This window comes from Odocoileus virginianus, chromosome 16 (genome assembly GCF_023699985.2).
Source record: "Odocoileus virginianus isolate 20LAN1187 ecotype Illinois chromosome 16, Ovbor_1.2, whole genome shotgun sequence".
Taxonomy (NCBI): domain Eukaryota; kingdom Metazoa; phylum Chordata; class Mammalia; order Artiodactyla; family Cervidae; genus Odocoileus; species Odocoileus virginianus.
This window is the reverse complement of record NC_069689.1, coordinates 33,051,158-33,073,533: the sequence shown is the minus strand read 5'-3', so window position 1 is coordinate 33,073,533 and position 22,376 is coordinate 33,051,158. Positions and strand designations below refer to the sequence as shown.

The 22,376-nt window shown below is 44.9% G+C and overlaps 1 long non-coding RNA gene across 1 annotated transcript in view; it reads left to right on the top strand.

The window, feature by feature from the left end:
* The window catches only part of LOC139038725 (uncharacterized), a 51,786-nt gene extending 47,515 nt beyond the window's left edge, over positions 1-4,271 (top strand). Inside the window, exon 3 of the long non-coding RNA XR_011491826.1 lies at positions 4,081-4,271. This is a non-coding gene — a long non-coding RNA (uncharacterized lncRNA). The remainder of the gene's footprint in view (positions 1-4,080) is intronic.
* The last annotated feature ends 18,105 nt before the right edge of the window (positions 4,272-22,376 follow it).

Sequence of the window (22,376 nt, the reverse complement as noted above, 5' to 3'; positions counted from 1 at the left end):
CATGAAGTGTGAGGGCTGGCCCTGGACTGGAAACCCCAGCTCTCACCCACCTCTGCCTGGGCATGGCCTTCATCCCTGGAAGCCTTGGTTCTCTGGAGAGAGGATGACATGAGACCTGGGCCATATCTCCAGGAAATAGGAAAGCTGTGGCGGCTGCTGATGCAAAGAGTCCAGGAGAGCAAGGGGTGCTGTTTCTTCCTGCCCTGTGCCGCCCCCCCTCCCCGCTCTACCCTGTAGCACCCAGGCTGTCTGTACTGCTTGAATGCCGCAGACCTTGCTGGGGGCCTCCAGAGAGACCTCAGAGGCTTGCAGCTGGCAGGGCCTTTAGTCGGCATGTCTCTGAGTTCACCTCCCAAAGAAGAAAGCATATGCTGCTGGGGCCAGTGACACTCCTCACTGATGTGCTGGCTGCCCAGGCAGTAAGTGTTCAGTCTGGCATTGCTTTCTCTTCTTCCTAAAGCCTAATATCGCAAGGAGTCCTGAGCTCTGAACCCAGTCTAGCCTCTGGGATAGAAGAAGCTGTGCCTTTATAAACCCACACTACTGCAGGTGCTACACAGGCAAGTGTTTCTCCAATTCCTCCCCGTCCCCAGCAACTGTGTATCAAACCAGAGGACTGATCTCACCGGTAAAAGGTGTTCTGCACCTGTCATTGCTCTACTTCCGGCTGCCAGCAGCCTGTGGATGGTGGGGGGCGGTGGGCACCAGAGGCCAAGAAGGTGGCGAGCTGCAGACATGGACTCCGATCACATGTGTGTGTCAGTCACTCAGTTGTGTCCGACTCTTAGCGATCCTGTGGACTGTAGCCCACCAGGCTCCTCTGTCCATGGAATTCTCCAGGTAAGAATACTGAAGTGGATTGCCACTCCCTTCTCCAGGGGCTCTTCCCTTACCCAGGGATTGAACTCAACTCTCCCACATTGCAGGCAGATTCTTTACCATCTGAGCCACCAGCGAAGTGGGGGATGGGAAAGTGCTGGCTGGCACTGCTTGGGCACACTCTCAGAACCCTGATTTCTCTCCTGTGTCCCCCAGCCCACCTCAGCAGTCTGGTGCCAGGCTCTCTGTTGCTGGCTGACCACCATGGCCCAGCTGCCCCTGGCCACATTTATAAAGGACATCTCTCCAGGGGTCCTCTTGGAGAGGGGTCACATAGCAAAGGGAGGCCTTTCATCCAGAATTCTCACACTCACCAAAGGCTTCAAATTTGGATTTTAAAAGTTTTATCTTCAAAGATATGCTAATAGGGCTGAAAGAAGGAAACGATCATCGGCTTTAAATTTCTGCCAGACTTTGGTACCATGCCCATAAATTTCAAAAATAAATCCTTCTATTATATTGTGAATAGGATGATCATACTGTTTTGTGTTTTAAATTTTACATGTGGCACAAGCCTTCATTTATTAAATTTTAAAAATATGTCACAATTTTTGAAACCCTATTTGGACATGCCTTTGTTTTCACATCACATCTACTTCTGCTTTATTGACTACACTAAAGCCTTTGACTATGTGGATCACAACAAACTATGGAAAATTCTTCAAGGTATGGGAATACAACATCACCTTACCTGCCTCCTGAGAAATCTGTATACAGGTCAAGAAGCAACAGTAGAACTGGACACAGAACAACAGACTGGTTCCAAATTGGGAAAGGAGTATGCCAAGGCTGTATATTGTCACCCTGCTTATTTAACTTATATGCAGAATACATCATGCAAAATGCCTGACTGGATGAAGCACAAATGAATCAAGATTGCCAGGAGAAATATCAATAACCTCAGATACGCAGATGACACCACCTTTATGGCAGAAAGTGGAGAAGAACTAGACTAAAGAGTCATCAAGATTCTTTAGAGCCTCTTGATGAAAGTGAAGGAGGAGAAAAAAGCTGGCTTAAAACTTAACATTCAAAAAACGAAGATCATAGCATCCGATCCTATCACTTCTTGGCAAATAGATGGGGAAACAGTGGAAACAGTGACAGACTTCATTTTCTTGGGCCCCAAAATCACTATAGATGCAGCCATGAAATTAAAATACACTTGTTCCTTGGCAGAAAAGCTATGACAAACCTAGACAGCATATTAAAAAGCAGAGACATTACTTTGCTGACAAAGGTCCATCTAGTCAAAGCTATGGTTTTTCCATTAGTCACGTGTGGATGTGAGAGTTGGACCAAAAAGAAAGCTGAGTGCCAAAGAATTGATGCTTTTGAACTGTGGTTTTGGAGAAGACTCTTGAGAGTCCCTTGGGCTGCAAGAAGATCCAACCACTCTATCCTAAAGGAAATCAGTCCTGACTATTTGTTGGAAGGACTGATGCTGAAGCTGAAACTCCAATACTTTGGCCACTGATGTGGAAAACTGACTCATTTGAAAAGACCCTGATGCTGGGAAAAATTGAAGGCAGGAGGAGAAGGGGACAACAGAGGATGAGATGGTTGGATGCTGTCACTGACTTGATGGACATGAGTTTGAGCAAGCTCTAGGAGTTGGTGATGGACAGGGAAGCCCAGCATGCTGAAGTCCATGGGGTCTCCAAGAGTCAGACACGACTGAGCCACTGAGCTGAACTTGTTTTCACATGCCTGGAGCCTCAGAGGATGAAAGTGTCCCAGGCCTCTCTTGACCATCAGCTGCTTCCCTCTTGGCGGACAGTAGGAAAAGCTTTTCCCTTTCCACATTGCTGTTTCAACCTAGAAAATCTAAGGTGCATCTCCCCATTTCGTTATAGCATTGATCTATGATGGAAGAGGCCTTCGAGGTTTAGAGATGTACAGTTCCAGATAGTGCCTGATCCCTTGCATTTCTAACAAGTTCCCAGGTGAAGTGACGCTGGTGTTCAAGGGCCACATTTTGAGAACCACTGTCCCAGGGAGGTGGGCTGGGAGGGAAATGTGAGTGAATACACAAAGATCTAGTTCTTTCTTTTTATAATTTTTTAATTGGAGGAAAATTACAATGTTGTGTTGGTTTCTGCCTTACAACAATGCAAATCAGCCCTAATTATACGTATCTCTCTTCCCTTTTGAGCCTCCCTCCCCTTGCCCCATCTCACCCCTCTAGCACCAGGCTGGGCTTCCTGTGTTATATAGCAACTTCTTCCCTGATAGCTCAGTTGGTAAAGAATCCATCTGCAATGCAGGAGACCGCAGTTCGATTCCTGGGTTGGGAAGATCCCCTGGAGAAGGGATAGGCTACCCACTCCAGTATTCTTGGGCTTCCCTTGTGATTCAGCTGGTAAAGAATCCAGCTGGGTTCGATCCCTGGAGAAGAGGTAGGCTACCCACTCCAGTATTCTGGCCTAGAGAATTCCATGAACTGTATAGTTCACAGGGTCACAGAGAGTCAGACACGACTGAGCAACTTTGACTTTCTCACCAGCTATCTGTTTTACACATGATAGTGTATATGGAAAAACCCATGGATGGAGGAGCCTGGTAGGCTACAGTCCCTGGGGTCGTGAAGAGTCGGACACAACTGAGCGACTTCACTTTCTCTTTTCACTTTCGTGCATTGGAAAAGGAAATGGCAACCCACTCCAGTGTTCTTGCCTGGAGAATCCCAGGGATGGAGGAGCCTTTGGGCTGCCGTCTATGAGGTCGCACAGAGTCGGACACGACTGAAGCGACTTAGCAGCAGCAGCAGTATATATATGTCGATACTACTTTCTCCATTTGTCTAGTTCTTTCTTATTCTCACACTTTGCTGTTGGCTTCAGAGGCGGGGAACCCTAAGCACCGTAACTGCTGCTGCACAGAAAACCCAGGTGGGATTTATCTGAGTCAAGACTCTGGAAAGCCAGTCTTGGGCATGGACCTACAGCAGAGGGTCTAGAGGTCTGATCAGCTGTGTCCAATGAGAATATAATGCAAGCAACAAATGCAAGTCACATATATAATTTCGTATTTTTTACATATATTAAAAATTAAAAATTAATTTTAACCATATATATATATATATTTAAGCTAAATATCCAAAATGTTATCTTTTTGCTATGTCATCGACATAATTATTAATGAGACGTTTTACATTCTTTTTTTCACACCAAGTCTTGGAACTCATTCTGTGTTTTACAGGAGCACGTGTGGACAGTGCAAGTCCACATTCACCAAGTCCTGGGGTCACCTGCCTCTGAAGAAGAAGGCCTAAGGCACGGAGGTCAGCAGGCAGGTCCCTCCTTCCTGTCCTTCCTAGAGCCTCTAGAATCTGTTCTCCACATCTGAGAATCTTTCCTGTGCTCCTCACCATTGGAGCTTCTGGAGAGCACGAGCAGGTGAGTGGGCCACATCAGCTCTGCAGGGCTTGTTTCCTCACGTCTGTGTGTCTGAGGTCAGAATCCAAGAGAATCACGCCTCCCCGCCACTTTCCAGGCTTAACCGTTGACAGACGTGAGCAGAGCCCCCGGGTATTGATGGGGAGAAGATGAAGCTTTGGTTGGGGAGAAATGGGTATCTGAAATCAATTGAGAAAGAGAGCAAAGGGAGAGCTGTGGTTGGCCTGAACAGTCTTAAGTGTCGTTCGAATGTTGCCAGCAGGCGCGAGCTGACACTTCTAGGAATTCCACTGGCCAAGGAGCCCAGAGCACGGTGGGTATTTTTTGCGTTTTTTTACAGCACTGAGTCCATAGCCATTATGCTCTCCCCATGGCATGCTACCTTTTCTCCAGTTGCAGTCATTAAACAGGCAAGTATTGAGTGCCCACTGCATGTGCCAGTATACCGGGGAGGCAGTTGATTATAATTATTGGGATCACGTGTTTTAGAGCCAGTCAGGCCTGAGCGCAGGTCTCCACTTTTGCAGTGTGATCTTAGGAAGTGTTTTAATCTCTAAGCCATGGTTTCTTTATTTGCAAAATGGGGATAATAACACCTATACCACAGAAGTCTTGTGAGAATGAAGTGAGGCGATATATGTCATTTCTGACCTCAGAGCCTGGCTCACAGGCATTCAGTGAACGGCAGCAGCTAGGACCGGATGAGGTGAGGGAGCTGTACCGTGTGGAGCTCTCACCACCATCACCATTGTTGCTCTTAAATTATTACACCATATTAGGTGCCCTGGGAATTACTAAGCTGCGTGAGGCATGATCCTTTTTCTCCAGGAGCAGAGGGTCCGTGAGGGGAGAGAAGATATACATACAAGTGAATCAGAGATGAGCTAGGTGTGATGATTGCCTTGACAGAGGAAGGAGAGATTACTTCCATCCAGGGATTCAGAGACTGTGTACATGAGGAATGGACGAGAGGTCTGCTGGCAGAGATTGAGGGGAAGGACAGTTTCTGGAGAGAAAGGCTTGACCAAGGCCACAGAGGTGAAGAACTATTCTCAGGGAGTGTTGAATGGTTGTGATGCTGGCACATGGAGACAGCTCAGAGAGACTGGTAAGAGGCTGGTTGCAGCCCTTTTGTACAGGCCTCACACACCAAGCAGTGGAGTCCAGACTGTGTTTGGTATAAAATAGGAAACCATAGACAGCATCCCAGGAGGGAATGACATAGTAATGATGAATACTTTTTTTTTCCTTTTGAAACAGGGGAGTTTTGAGAGTCAGAATTTACTGACATTGCCCAGTCATAACTGAACACGAATCTTCATGCCTTGAGATGCTGGTAACTTGTAAATCATGTCATTTGTTACCACCCCTTTGCGATCCTACTCCCCCAAAGGAACCCTGTTACCAGTGGGGCAGGCAACCTTCCAGACTCTCCTTTGTACGAAGACAACACACAGAGAGGAAAAAGGCTTTAACCAAAATTGGCAGATACTATACTCATTGTTCTGACATTTACCTTTTTATTGTAACTGACTCCCCAGTCCCCCTCGTCCAGCCTTTAGTAACCACCACTCTACTTCCTATTTTTATGACCTTAACTAATCTAGGAACCTCATATAGATGGGATCATTAGGTATTTGTCCTTTTGTGATTGGCTTTTCTCATTTAGCATAATGTCTTCTAGGTTTAACTATGTTATAGAATGTCAGAATTTCCTTCCTTTTTAAGGCTGAATAATATCCCATTCTTATATATATATATATATTTTTTTTTTTTTTTTTTTGGCCCATCATCCCTTGATGAATCCTTGAGTTGCTTTCATTGTTTGACTCTTGTCTGTTATGAACTTTAAATATATTGTGGCCATGTTTCCATGTGAGTTCCTATAGAACCAACTCATTCTTCTTCATATTGCCTAATGTGCCATTGTATGGAAGTGGCCAATTAAGAATCACACAACCAGCTAGTGGTATGATGAGGATTTGAACCCAGTTCTTCCTGACTCCAAAATCTAATTGCTTTTCTCTGCTCCAGGAGACATGAGGGATGTCTACATTTTGAGCCACTATGTGGCCAGAATGGTGTTGCTGCTGCTAGGTTGCTTCAGTCGTGTCCGACTCTGTGTGACCCCATAGACGGCAGCCCACCAAGCTCCTCCATCCATGGGATTTTCCAGGCAAGAGTACTGGAGTGCGGTGCCATTGCCTTCTCCGAGAATGTTGTTAGGCACATATAAAATAACATGATACAACTTGACTGGGTTCTGAAAGGATTCTGAAAAATTAAGTGATGGGAGTGGGTTGAGGCCAGATATAGCCCTGATTTAGGAATCTTCCCACGACCCAGTGATGGCCAGTGATACTCAGATTGATTTTTCCATTGCTGGAAGGAAGAGAAGGAAGTAGAGGTGATCAGAGAACATGAATAACCTAGTAAAGCCAGGCAAGACTGTCTTTCCATGACACAGTTACGGCCCACTCTTGATCAACACTGACCTGTGCCCCTCTCAATATGGCTCTAGAACAGGAACAAACAGCAGCATCTTTAGGCCTTGTCGCTCATCTGGACCAACCCTTTGTTTTAGGGGAGGAGGGAACTGGAGCCTGAGAGAAGGACCCCATTCCCTGCCTGCACCTCGAGGGTGTGGCTGCTGGCTGCTCAAGGTGTTAAGATATTCCATATTGTTTCCCATCCCAGTTTTACTGACTCTTAGTCACTCTGTTGATGGTGGAAACTTGTGCATTATTTTTGTTCTTCATTTTTCCTGTACACATACATTCTTTCAGCCACCTGCCTGGCTTCATTAGAAGTTATTTATGGTCTCTGATCACCTCTACTTCCTTCTTTTTCTTCCAGCAATGGAAAATCAACCTGAGTGTCATGAAGAGGATATCCCCTGAGGATGGCTGGTAATGGTGGATTTGTCACCCAGCTTTCTTCCTTTCACTGAGCAATTGGAATTTCTTCCACAGGCATGAGCCCCAGTATTATCTCACTGTCTGAATCCAGGCAGGCCTCGCACTGACTTGCCAAGTTTCCATCCCTTTGTCTCACTGTCATTGGCCAATCTGATCTCTGCACTGATTAATTAGTTTCAAATCCCTTCCTATTGATCTAGTAAAATTGACTTCTTGAATACGTGATAGGAAATTCTGAGAATGTTTCATTTAGACTCTGAGGGGCATCTTTTTTTAATGTCCTGTCAGAGACATCCCCCGGGATAGAGGCATTGTCCACTGTGCAGTCTCCTGAATCACACAGAACAAATGGTGAAATAGTGTGGTCCTCTCTCTGCTGCTGGGTCTGGGTGCTTTTATAGCAAGCACTTCTGCCTATTCATGGGGAGGGTTTTTGTATCCTTTCACCAAAGGCACCTTGGACCACTGTCTTTCTACCTCTCGAGATTCTCTGAGCTGGTTCTAAGCATCACAGCCTAGCCTTTCAGGGTGTGGCCTGCGTGCCATCCACCCATGTCACCTGCGGCCAGAACGAAGCCGCTTCCCCAGCCCCAGTCTACACTGCTTGATTTATACGTGTCTTCTTTTTCTTTCTACTGGCTGCAATCCACCCCCTCTCCCTACAGGTAGGGCTGGAGTAAAAGTCCCAAAGTTGAATATTCTCTGTTTGTCACAAAGAGAAATGAGTAGAAACACATGGCCTTAAAGGTTAGGAGAGAATTCCCCTGAGAGCCAGTACCATCCTGGATGCAGGACTGATTCATGGCACTCAGTAAGATGCCGTTCGGGGTGTGGGCACTCACTGGCTGGAATTAAATCCTATCACCTAGATGGACAGGGAGGCCTGGCGTGCTGCGATTCATGGGGTTGCAAAGAGTCAGACACGACTGAGTGACTGAACTGAACTGAACCTGCTTTCCCAGTCAGCAGCCACCACGATGCAGGGAGCTTGTTTATTTAACATGATCAGACCACTGTGTCCAGCTAATCTCCACTTGCCTATCTCCTCTAAGATAGCTTTCCCCCAAAAATGCGTAAACACATTCTTTGAATCTTCTCAGAAGTCCCTTAAAGCCCCCTGCGAGGCCTGCCCTCACTGGGCAGGCAGTGGTGAATCACCCCGAGGTGGGAGGTTCTCATACATCTCCGTCAGGCCCAGCAAGAGCAGCAGCCCAGCCGGGAATGAGCTTCCCCCTCCCAGCAGCCTCCCTGCAAGGCAGGGCCCCAGAGAGCCGCTGCGTAAGCTGCAGCATTTGGCTCATTCATTTGTCTTCATTAATGTTGCTTATAGCGAGCCCTTTGTCACATATATGATTATGGGGGATTCAATTCTCCTGAATGTGTAAACATAGAGCTCCAGTGTGAGGCTCCACGCAGGCAGCAGCCTGAAGAGGAGCTTTTCAGCTGTTGGGGGGTGACATATACTTTCAGCCCCTAGGGATGGGACTGCACTGGGGGGACTGGGTCTTAAATGTTGGGGACTGGTTCTTGCGCCTCAGTCCTTGGCCCCTGGGGCTGAGTCCTTGCCCACCGGTCGCCTCACGTGACTTCATGTCCTTGTCCATTCCTCCCTCCCAGCAGCTCCACAGTCACCAAGTGCTCTCACACGCAGCATTCCTGCCTTAGCCTCACTACATCCCTTCCTCATTCCTCCTCCGGGGCCTGTCCTCATCCAAGGCCACCATCAGCTCATGGCTGGATTCCTGGACAGCCTCTTCATCATACTTCCTCCCTCCAATCTTGTCCCACTCTCCTCCATTCTCACCCTGCTGCTATCTTCATCCTTCTTGAGATGCCTGTCAGTCTGGGCCACTCTCCTTCTCTAGGAAAAGGCTAAACTGCTTCATTTGGTCTGCAAGGCTCTTCAGAACTAGGTCACTGGAACTTCTAGGCTTTGGCCCCATCAGCATGATCGTTTCCTTCCCCCATCCCCTTTTTGGCTTATACTTTGTCACAGGGTTCCAGAACAATTCTATCTTGTGCCTAATATCTGAGGGCTTTTAAAAAGATGGGCTTCCCTGATAATTCAGTTAGTGAAGAATCCATCTGCAATGCAGGAGACCCCGGTTCAATTACTAGGTCAGGAAGATCCACTGGAGAAGGGATAGGCTGCCCACTCCAGTATTCCAGGTCTTCCCTGGTGGCTCAGCTGGTAAATAATCTGCCTGCAACGCGGGAGACCTGGGTTTGATCCCTGGGTTGGGAAGATCCCCTGGAGAAGAGAAAGGCTACCCACTGCAGTGTTCTGGCCTATTGTGGCAAAGAGTCACATGACTCAGCAACTTTCACTTTCACTGTCTTGCTAAAGCAATCTTTTAATTACTTAAAAAAATATTTTTATTGAGGTATCATTGACATATAACATTATATTAATTTCAGATGTGTGTGCAAACTCAGTTGCTCAGTCATGTCCAACTCTTTGTGACCCCAGGGACTGCAGTCTGCCAGGCTCCTCTATGCATGGGATTTCCCAGGCAAGAATACTGGAGTGGGTTGCCATTTCCTTCTCCAATTTCAGGTGTACAAGCTAACAAATCAATATTTGTATACACTGTGCAATAATCACCACAGTGAGTCAGTTACCATCTGTCACCACACAAAGTTGCAAAACATTTTTTCTTGTGGTGAGAACTTTGAAGATTTACTCTTAGCAAGCTTCAAACATGCAATATAATATTATTGACTATAATCACCATGCTGTGTATTACCTCACTATGACTTCCTTATTTTTAGTTTCTAATTTGCTTACTCTGCTGTTTCTCATATTAGCACAGAACATGGGGAGCTGGACTAAATAAAATACCCATGTCACTGCTTTCCTTAGTATCATTCTTCTCCAGGGGCTGATGATTCTATTCTGAGCTGCCATACTCAGGCCCCTTTAGGTGCAAGAAGGAGAACAATCAAGTTCCCAGAGGGAAAACCTGGGCATTTATTAAAGAATATGCATGAGGAAGGGCTTCTCTGGTGGCTCAGTGGTAAAGAATCTGCCTACAATGCAGGAGCCACAGGAGACACAAATTCAATCCCTGTGTCTGGAAGATCCCCTGGTGGAGGAAATGGCAACCCACTCCAGTATTCTTGCCTGGAGAGGAACCCCATGGACAGAGGAGCCTGACGGACCGCAGCCCATGGGGTCACAAAGAGCCGGACACAACTGAATCAATTTAGCATGCATACACACATGCATGAGGGACCAGAACAAAATCTGGCTCAGAAAGGGCAGAAACAAGAGAGCCATTAGGCCCTTCCAGTCTCTCTCTCTCTCTCTCTGTGTCTGTGTGTCTTTCAGTCGCTCTCAGCTGCTTCTCCTCTCTCCATTCTCTTAACTCCTTCTTGGCCAGCTTCCCCTCCTCATTGTTATTTTTCAGTTGCTCAGTCATGTCAGACTCTTTGCAACCCCATGGACGGCAACATGCCAAGCTTTCCTGTCCTTCACTATCTCCTGGAGTTTGCCCAAAGTCATTCCTCTCCTTATTCATCTTATATATCACCCAGAATGGCAGCCATAGTCCAGGGTCTACATGGGCTTCCAACTTTAGCACCCACCACTCACTACAGCTTCCTGTCACTGGAGACAGGCTGGGCAGGTGCTGAGTCCTCTCTCTGAAACAGGCTCCAGCAGTCCTGCATCCTGGTAAGTCTTGGGTCTGGTTGCCCTTCACTCAGAACTCTTTCCCGCATTCTCCCCCATAGCTTTGACCCAAGAGGGGCAGGTTACAAGGGTATCCTGCTTTCTCTGTCAGAGGCTGGGAGCAGAGGCAGCTTATCAATAGGAGGTCATATTAACTTATTACATTAACTGTATTAGTAACAAAGTACCTTAAGCAAGTAACAAAGGAGGCTGTATTAGTAACCAAATACCACAAACTAGGTGGCCTAGACAATTAGAAATCTATTGTCTCAATTCTGGAGGCTAGAAGTCTGAGATCAAAGAGTTGGTTGCTTAGATTCCTTCTGAGGGCCATGAGGCAAGGATCTGTTCCATGCCATTCTCCTAGTTTCTGGTAGCCTTGAGCGTCTCTGGCTTGTATGTGGCATTTTCCCTGTGTCTTTGCATCATCTGCCTTCTGTGTGTGTCTGTCTCTGTATGTGTCTCCCCTTTTGTAAGGACTCCAGTCATATTGGATTGGGGCTTACTCTAATAACCTCGTCTTATTTTGATCTTTCTACAAAGACCTCATTTCCAAATAAGATCAAGTTCACAGGTACTGGGGATTAGGACTTCAACATCTTTTGGGGTATGCAGTTCAATCTGTGACAGAGGCTAAGGGCAGGGCTAAAGATATCTCTGCAGTTCCTCTCCTTGGCCCCCTCAGGAGCTTCAGTGTGAGCCTATCTTGGCAGTCCTCCAGACATGACTAGACATTGGCGTAGAGACAGACCACTAGGTGTAATTGAGGCCCCCACTGCAGACAGGGAAGACCTTGCAAACCCCAAAGAAATGCCTTCTACAGGTAAACAATGCCCCACTGCACCCTGTCCATGAATGTAGCCTTGTGGCTTTGTAAGACCTGTAGGGAAAGGTTATTTATAACATGGATAGGTTGGTAGCTCTGATAACAACTATTATTGTGGTCAATAATAACTACATCAGTAATCCTAATACTGGAAAAGGTCAATTTTCATTCCAGTCCCAAAGAAAGGCAATGCCAAAGAGTATTCAAACTACTGCACAATTGCACTCATCTCACACGCTAGCAAAGTAATGCTCAAAATTCTCCAAGCCAGGCTTCAACAGTACTTGAACCGTGAACTTCCAGATGTTCAAGCTGGTTTTAGAAAAGGCAGAGGAATCAGAGATCAAATTGCCAACATCCATTGGATCATTAAAAAAGCAAGAGAGTTCCAGAAAAACATCTATTTCTGCTTTATTGACTACGCCAAAGCCTTTGACTGTGTGGATCACAATAAACTGTGGAAAATTCTGAAAGAGATGGGAATACCAGACCACCTGACCTGCCTCCTGAGAAATATGTATGCAGGTCAGGAAGCAACAGTTAGAACTGAACATGGAACAACAGACTGGTTCCAAATAGGAAAAGGAGTACGTCAAGGCTGTATATTGTCATTCTGCTTATTTAACTTCTATGCAGAGTACATCATGCAAAATGCCAGACTGGATGAAGCACAAGCTGGAATCAAGATTGCCGGGAGAAATATCAATAACCTCAGATATGCAGATGACACCACCCTTATGGCAGAAAGTGAAGAGGAACTAAAGAGCCTCTTGATGAAAGTGAAAGAGGAGAGTGAAAAAATTGGCTTAAAGCTCAACATTCAGAAAACTAAGATCATGGCATCCGGTCCCATCACTTCATGGCAAATAGATGGGGCAACAATGGAAGCAGTGACAGACTTTATTTTCTGGGGCTCCAAAATCACTACAGATGGTGACTGCATCCATGAAATTAAAAGATGCTTGCTCCTTTTTAAAAAAGCTATGACCAACTTAGATAGTCTATTAAAAAGCAGAGGCATTACTTTGCCAATAAAGGTCCATCTAGTCAAAGCTATGGTTTTTTCCAGTAGTCACGTATGGATGTGAGAGTTGGACCATAATGAAAGCTGAGTGCCAAAGAATTGATGCTTTTGAACTGTGGTTTTGAGCCTTGAGAGTCCCTTGGATAGTAAGGAGATCCAACCAGTCAATCCTAAAGGAAATCAGTCCTGAATATTCACTGGAAGGGCTGATGCTGAAGCTGAAACTCCAATCCTTTGGCCACTTGATGTGAAGAACTGACTCATTGGAAAAGACCCTGATGCTGAGAAAGATTGAAGGTGGGAGCAGAAGGGGACGACAGAGGATGAGATGGTTGGATGGCATCACTGACTCAATGGACATGAGTTTGAGCAAGCTCTGGGAGCTGGTGATGGACGGGGAGTCCTTGTGTGCTGTAGTCCATGGGGTCGCAAAGAGTCAGACAGGACTGAGCGACTGAACTGAATTGATACCACATGTGGTGCCTTAAAATTGTCTTCATATCCATTATTTTATTTGATCCTCATGACAACTATGAGAAGTAGGAAAAGCAGATTTTGTTTTGTTTCATTTTGTTTTACCTTTTTACTGAGGAATAATTGACATAAAGTAGTATATTAGTTTCAGGTGTACAACATGATTTGCTCTTTGTGTAGATTGGGAAATCATCACCGTAATGGGTCAGTCTTATCACCATGCTGCTGTGCTGTGCCTAGTCACTTAGTCGTGTCTGACTCTTTGTAACCCCATGGACTGCAGCCTGCCAGCCTTCTCTGTCCAAGGGATTCTCCAGGCAAGAATACTGGAGTGAGTTGCCATGCCCTCCTCCAGGGGAATCTTCCCAACCCAGGGGTTGAACCCAGGTCTTCCACATTGCAGGCAGATTCTTTACTGTCTGAGACACCCGGGAAGCCCACGTATCACCATACTTAGTTACAATACTTTTTTTCTTATTTTGAGAACCTGTAAGATCTATTCTCTTAGCAACTTTCAGATATGCAATACAGTATTATTAACTATGGTTGCCATGCTGTACATCACATCCCCATGAATTATTTGTTATATAACCGTAAATTTGTACCTTTTGACTCCCTTCATTGATATTTACCCAACACCCACCCTGTGCCTCTGGCAACCATCAATCTATTCTCTGTATCTATGAGCTTCTTTTTGTCTTGAAGATCATATGGTATTTATGTTTCTCTGAATTCTTTAACATAGCATACTCCCCCCAAAGTTCATCCATGTTGTTGCAAATGGCAACATTTTTATGACTGAATAATATATCGTTGTGTGTATATCACATTGTATTTATCCACTTATCCATCATTGGACACTTAAGTTGTTTCCACATCCTGGCTATTGTAAATAATGCTTCATTGAACATGAGGGTGTGTACAGCTTTTTGAGTTGATGTTTTCATTCTCTTCAGGTAAGTACCCAGAAGTAGAATTGCTGGATCATATGGTGGCTCAATTTTTAATGTTTCGAAGAGCCTCCATACTGTTTTCCATAGTAGCAGTGCCCATTTACCTTCCCACCACCAATGCACAAGAGTTCCCTTTCCTCCATATCCTTGCCGACACTTGTTGCCTCTTGTCTTTGTGATGATAGCCATTCTGACAGGTGTGAGGTAATCACTTGTCGTGGTTGTGATTAGCATTTTCCTGATGATTAGTGACAGTATCTGTTCTGTGTACCTGTGCAGAATTTTGTTATATTACTTCTTTGTGCCTTAGTTTCCTCATCTGGGAAATGAAGATAGCAGTAGCTGCTCAAAGGGTTGTTGTACGAGTTAAATACATTAATAAATTTAAACTCTGATACCCTGTAAGCATGATGTAATGAATGCTGTTTCCATTCACTGTCATTCATATTACAGATAAAGAAAAGAGACTGAGAGGTTAAGAGTCTCAAAGAGCCAAGACTCTCAAACCCACTGCCAAGCCAGGGCCCTCACAGTTGAGGGGCAAGAGGATCAAATGGGTATCTCAGTAAATCCAGAGAGAAGATGACACTCCATCCCCATCACCTCTTCCTGTCATATCTTAGATTTATTAATACTTTGCTAGAGGCTCATAATGTCTTTTCTTTAAACTGTGTTTTCATTTATTTCCTGTCAAAGCTGTTTTGTTCTCCAAATTAAGAAAGTATAAAGAAAATATATTTTAGGATGAAATAATATGCAACTCTTTAGTTATGCCTGTTATCTCCGAAGGGTATGCAATACAGTTGTTTGCCAGAGAGAGAAAAGGAAAAGGAAAATCATACACCACATGTACACACACATATTAGAAGACATACGGAATCTAGAAGAGGGTACAAATTTTTTCTTTAGTTTCAGTCTAAAAACTATCTAGCCCATTCTGTCAAGCCCTTCTCTCTCATCTCCCTCCACAGCTCTGACTCCCACCTGCTGGAGACTTGCTTGTGTGTTTTTTTGTTTGTTTTCTCTCTCTCTCTCTCTCTCTCTCTCTCTCTCCCCTCTCTGCAGCCTCTAGACTTCATTCTAGGATATTATAGGTGGGGCTCCTCAGAGGCTGCTGCTAAGATAAGGGGTCATGTGAAAGTGATGTACTAGGAAGGATTTCCAGGAAAAATTGGTGGGGAGGTAAGATCACGAAGGGAGGTCTAGGAAAGCATCAGGCAAAGTCCCATGGAGTTGCTCTTGGAGACAGAGGAGGTCAGCCTTCAGAGTTGTCCTCATCAGGAAGGGATGGACAAGGAGCTTGAGGAGTTCCCACCTGTGATCAGCAGTCACTGGTTGTTAAGGTCTGGCCTGCCCCCCTCCCTCACCAGGACAGAAATGCCCCCATCACTTCCAGCTGTCTGAGTGCAGGCCTGAGAAGTGAGAAGCAGGTGCTGGCTCTTGAAAATGAAGGCACAGCTGGAGCTGGTGTATGTGAAGATGGTAGACCTGAGGGGAAAGAGGGCAGCTCCCATGGGTGGTTCCTGACTCCATCCTGTAAGAGGCTGCATGAAGCCCCTCCCGAGCATGGCTAAGGAAGCCTTACATTTTTCTGGGTGGAAAGTCTGCTAAACAACCACACCTTTCTCTGGCTCGTGTGCATGGTCTCTGGACAAAGTTTTGATGTGTCATGCTCCTCAGGGTCTGTTTTTTCATTTGTTTTACTAAATTCAGAGAAGGGAAAGAAATGACATGGGTGACATGGGGAGAAACACTCACCAGTTCACAAACATATTTTAGTTTCATGTTATTGATTTTTTAAACAAAATTCAGAGACACCATGGGGTCTCAGCGGACCTTTGAAGGATTCTTGATTCCATGTCAGGTGCCCCAATAATCTAAGGCTCATCCTACATCTTCATTTTTTACTTGGTCTGCCACACTCTTTCCCCTTTCTGTCCAAAATTGGCCTTGGTTTGTTTCCTTCTCCTTTCTTCTCCTTTGAATGCTATGGCTTTGACAGTAATGGGAAGATGCTGAGAAAGGTGGGTTGAATACCCAGTCTGGATCCTTTGGGAAATCAGTGCTCTATTTGAGGTGATAAGAGAGTTGGGGGCTAGCCCCCAATGGCAGGAATGAAAGGGCACAGGCAGGGATGAAAAGAGCATGTGGTCTACAGGACTCTACATGTCAGAAGGTGATTTCAGAAACAACATTGCTCCTAATGAGGGAAGATGGGCTTCTGGCCTGCAGGGGCAGGGTGCTGGCAGCTTGCACCTGTGACAGGGAACTGGGCCACTCGCCTTCACTGTCTCTTGGCAGAAAGGCAAGGTGCTTCCTAATGGAGACTGATGAAGCCGGAACGCAGATAATGAACTGAAACAAGACTCCTCACTGAAATGAAAGTCAGGGCTGGCGATAATGAACTCAGTTGTCTCTATTGAGCCCAGAAGCTCCACTCTACGTGGAACTTTGTGAAATGAGGTCTTCCTTGTAAAACAACAGATTGTGAGGAGCGGAATCTTATGTTTAAATTGCTGTTAAACTGAGCTAAGCAAAGTCAAGAAATAGCCTTCCAACTCAACAGATTAATCCTGCAAGTGAGGTGCTCAAAAATGTCAAAGAGGCTTGAAGTCCTTGAATCTTCCGGCAACCTTTGAAAGGAAACCGTTGTCAAATTTCTCCTGCCAAGAAGGAGCTTAAGCATCTCAAGGGCAACCTGAAGCTATTTATTGTCCAAGGTTGTTTCTCTGAATGAAGGGACAGTCTCAAGTCAGGAACTTGTGATATTGGGAGTGAACAAAAGAAGATAGGATACTCAGGTTCAAGCACTTTGAAACTGGAGAAATGTTTCCCTGGGCTGGGGAGTATCAACAAAATATCCCAGAGCTTGGGACACAGTAAAGAAGGAACTGAAGGAATGTTTATTCCATAATAAGGTCGGATAACAAGTTTACTGATCTCATACTCCTGGTATGCATCTCAACATTGCTAGCTTTTCTGCTGTGCTGGATGAAAAGAGTGGGGTCTTGATTGAAGAGATGTGCTCTTTGAGGTAGGATACTTTATTGATTTTTAAACTGCTAGTTAGCTGTATAGCACTTGATATTTGCATTGTTGTTCACCAAAGTTTTAACTCATGCACTCTATGATTGCCAATAGTATGCAGAGCCTGTACTTCAGGAAATTTTGTGTAGGTTGGATTTTTTAAATCAACATAACTTTTATGATTTAAGGCAATGATAACACCAGACATCTATAAATCACTTCCACAGTTTACAGAGCATTTTAGTATTACAGGCTTAGTCACTCAGTGTCTGACTCTTTATGACCCCATGGACTGTAGCCCGCCAGGCTCCTCTGTCCATGAAATCTTCCAGGCAACAATACTGAAGTGGGTTACCATGCCCTCCTCCAGGGGATCTTGCCAACCCAGGGACTGAACCCACATCTCTTGCATCTCCTGCATTGGCAGATAGATTCTTTACCACTGCGCTACCTGGTTTCAATTGCCACAACATCTTTTGAGGAAGTGTTGTCATCTCCATTTTCCAGACACAGGAACTGGGACTCATGAGGGTCCTGGGGCACACTCAACCTTCCACTGCTTCTTGGCTTGTCTTCAGAAGTCAGTTCTCCCTACTACAAATCATATTCTTTTTTAAAATTCAGCACTCACTAATTAAATCAATTCCCCTGTAGAATTAACCTGGCTTATTATGCCAAGGTTATTAATTATTCTGTTTAATGTGTATGGTGTCAACAAACATTTCTTTATATTTATCAAATTACTGTAAAGTGGGATATACCTGCAGTGGGTCAACATTGAATGAGTGTCAACTAAGACAGAAAGAAGGATTATTTTCCCCATGTTGTGGGTAAGGAAATGAAACAACAATAAGGTTAAGTGAATTTCCTAAAGTCCTGGTGAAATGGTAGTACCAGTGCTGAGTATTTTAAGCTTCCTGGTTAGCCGATAAAACACCCCTATATTTTCTATTCTTGCTTTGATAGACCAGCTATTGGCAATACCCATAAGAACAGTTCCAGTAGAAGCAAATTATGTGACCTTACACAAGACCCAAGGCAGATCCATAGGTCTGTGCTTTGAAGTGTGCATGGTTTGGCAGTACAATTTTAAGAAAAAGAATACAAAATTAGTAAGAGACTCTGAAGATTAAGCTTCATGAACTTCATAGTAAATCCACCTCTGCCAATAGCTGGCAGGAATGCTCCAGACTCTCACCACACTTCAGCTCCCAGAGTTACACTGGATTTTTGTCTTCCTTTGTTAGTGAGCACACAGCCTAGAAAGGTGAGGTAAAACCCAAATTGAGGACAAAAATATTGAGAGAAGCTGGGCATTTGAAAAGCATTCAGGTGTCCAAGGGCTTCCCAGGTGGCACTAGTGGTAAAGAACCCGTCTGCCAATGCAGGAGACTTAAGAGACACGGGTTTGATCCCTGGATCAGGAAGATCCCCTAGAGAAAGAGACAGCAACCCACTCCAATATTCTTGCCTGGAGAATCCCCATGGACAGAGGAGCCTGGCAGAATAAAGTCCATGGCGTCACACAGAGTTGGACACGACTGAAGTGACTTAGCACTGCAGTACAGGTCTCCAAGGCCAGATAAATTACTTTCTGGGGAACCAAAATCATTAAAGGTAGGAACGAGGAACAACTTTTTAATAGTTTCTGCACAAGTCACAAAGAAATGACTAGCCACAAGTCAGAGGGGGAAACTGGTACCCCAAATTTCAGAGGTGGACTCTGCAAACTACAGGCTGGTAATCTCAACGTTAGCCACCGGCAAATTTTTAGAATGGGTTATCTAACAAATAGTTTGTTAAAATATAGAAAGGGGAGACATGGTTACCAGGTTCTAAGATGGATTCAGTAAAAAGAAATAACAAATCAGGTTCATTTCCACTTTTTTAAAGTGAAATGTTAAATCTAAAGATCAGGGGAATATGTTTGCATTTCAGAAGGCTATTTGATGGGCTCTTTCATGAAACCTTTTCAAGCAAGTTGGAGAAATGTGGCTCGAACCATGGAATAGTTAAATAGTTTGGTTTGGTTGACTGATAGAGTGAGATGAATTAGTGCTGAAGTGAAAGAATTGCCCATTTCTTTTCAGCTCTTGTTCAGTGAGTATACAAAGATGAATAAGACAGGGCTCCTGTCTTTAAGACTTCAGCAGAGAAAAATGATATATAAGGAACTAGCTATGATCATTCTGGAGAGGGCTATACCAGGGTTATAGCTGGGAAATGGAATGACTGAATAGAATCACTGGGGTGGGGTGTTGGGAAAGAAAATTTGATTGCAATTAGCAATGTCAGCTGATACAGAGACCGTCTTACAAAGTAGAGAGGAGATAACTTGGGGAAGGACACTGAACCAAATAAGTTTCGGGTTCCCTTCAAAGGCTAAGGTCCCGAGTTTGTTCATGGTTAAATCACAATGGCTGGTCTCAGCACAGCCAAGCTTGGCCACTGCTCTGAGCCTGTGTCTCCACAGCCAGACCGTGGGGTGGGGAAGCAGAACTTCTGAGATGGGTACCAGAGTCAGACTGGAAACCACAACCGCGCTAGGAGCACAAGATGGGGAAGGAAAGCTTGTTAGCTTGTTCAAATTATTGGGAACCTCATGAATGAGAATGTCTTTGGCTATTTTAAAAAACTACAAGCTAAAGGGTCAGGGAATTAAAGGAGCCTTGTGGTCTAGCAAATGAAAGCTGGCAGTTTGGATGTGAGACTCTCTACTCAGATTGAATTTATGTCTCAGGAGTGCTGAGAACGTCCACATTCTCCTCATTTCAAAGCCTTTTCATGTCATTAAAAAGACTGATTCTGCTTTTCTAGAGAATGATGTGGGTTGTTTATTAATGTTCAAAGGAAATATTTCTACAATGCCACCTCAGGGTCTGAAACCAACCTGGCTGGATGAGGCACATCTAAAGTCTAAAAATCCTAATAATGTCAGCCTTGTTTCCTGTGCAGAGCATGCTTTAAAATGAAATATTAAGTCATTGAGTCATCTAAGTACCTGGAAACGATTCACATCAGACTGGGCAGAATTTATGAGAAAAACTCATCCCAGTTCCCCAGCACAAGAGCCCACAGCTCACCATGCACAGTTGTCAACAGCAAAGTTCTGCTGGGTTCTCTCACTGCAGGTGTCCTGCCCTAAATCTAAATTCTGACCGGGAATCTCCTCCGTAACTCAAAGTCACTGAAACAAGATAGCCACCCCGCCTCAAAATCCTTTATACTGTCTCTCCCTTGGGGCTCACCCTTTCTCAGATTGGCACCCTCCTCCGAGGACAAAAACTGGGCATGTGGTGTGAGCGGAGCCCTTTTCACCAAGCGGCCCCTAATTACGCACGGCCTTTCTCCAGCGCGCTCAGCAGCAAAGACCAGCCAGACAATGAACCCATGTTCAAGGCTCTGGATAATGCCGGCCATTTAATGTGGTTGAATATCGCAGCCAGGGCCTTCCTGTTTCCAAACCAGTCAATAGAGGTGTGGGGCCCTGACTGTGTTTCCCAGCCTTTTGCCATCCCGTGGAAGACAAAGAGGAGTTTGATGTCTGTGCCCTGAATACTTAGCATGAGAGGCTGAGGTCCAGCCATTGCTCTGCAAGGTAGTAGAAGGCTGCGGTGCTTGGACAGATTGGGTAGAGTTCTGTTTTCTAGGCAGCACTGCAAGCTGCATTCACAGGTCCACAGAGAGCAGGGTCTCGATGTGACTGGAAGGATCTTCCGTCACAAAATAGTACCTATTTTCCCATATAAGTACACAGACATCCTACTTGATTTCTTTCAGGATCAAAAATATTAGTTTTTGTTTTCGTACATCCGTTTTCATACCCTGGCACTCCGTGTTTTATTTGTAGAACCACTTGTGCTCTTTGAAAATTTAATGAAACAGTATTAAATAAATAATCCAGAAGTAGCATAATCAAATGCCAGTACATCCAGGCTGGGACCCTTTTCTGAGAAATGGGCAATTTGTAAATGTCACCTTTTACTGTTCAAGGAACTACACTGCAAGTCTGGACATGTGAAAATCTAGCTGGGATGGGCTTTCTGCCTTTGACTCTCAGCAATAGAAAGAGAATGCAGGTTTGTACATAGCAGTCTCTTCATTTTATCTGTAATAGCTTCACAGTCAGATTATTCCTACATTTTGGATGAAAAAGGAATGCTATGAATAGCAATAAACTGTGGGGAACCAGTGGGCTGGAGTGTTATGTAAGAGAGAGGGATCCTTCCCTCTCCCATCCCCCTTCCTCCCCACCCTCCATTTGTAAGAAATACTATCCCAGACATCTCAGACAGCTAAGCTACAGAGATGCTATGAAATATATATGCTTGTGCTCCTCCCCAGACCACATCTGGCAAGCACACAGGACTTGTGTGCTCTTGGCTAAGAATATATAGATGGATGGATAGATCAATAGATATAGACAGATAATTATATTATCATTTAATCACTAGTGATGGCATAGAGGCTGTTCAAGTAAATGGAGAAGACCCATTTCTAGAAACAATCAGGCTACATCAAACCTTTCAGTTCTTTTAAAATATTCTTCTCATTCTCCCTAGCACCCATAACCAGCTTACTCAAGGTCTTATTTTAAGAAACACCAACCCTAGGGAGCATTCCATGGTCTCCCAAGACTGAGTTGGTTGCCCTCATTCTGTACCCCTGTAGCATACTCTTTCAGAGAAGGCAATGGCACCCCACTCCAGTACTCTTGCCTAGAAAATCCCATGGATGGAGGAGCCTGGTAGGCTGCAGTCCATGGGGTCGTGAAGAGTCGGACATGACTGAGCGGCTTCACTTTCACTTTTCTGCATTGGAGAAGGAAATGGCAACCTACTCCAGTGTTCTTGCCTGGAGAATCCCAGGGATGGGGTCGCACAGAGTCGGACATGACTGAAGTGACTTAGCAGCAGCAGCATACTCTTTGTTCTCTATCAGAGCGTCATCATGCCAGCCTGTGTTGTAACCGTGCATTTAACTATGCTTCCCCGTCGTCTATTAATGCCCCATCTTTCTTACACTGTAGTCTCCAGTGATCATGACACTGTGGTCATCAAACATAGTAGGTATTCAGTAGGCATTTGTCGAACGAATGACCTCACTATAATTCAAGGTCACCCTACTCTGTAGAGCCAGCCAGTTTGAATTGGGACCCTCTTATGTGTGAACACCATGCTCTGTCCTGGTTCTCCTGAGGTCAT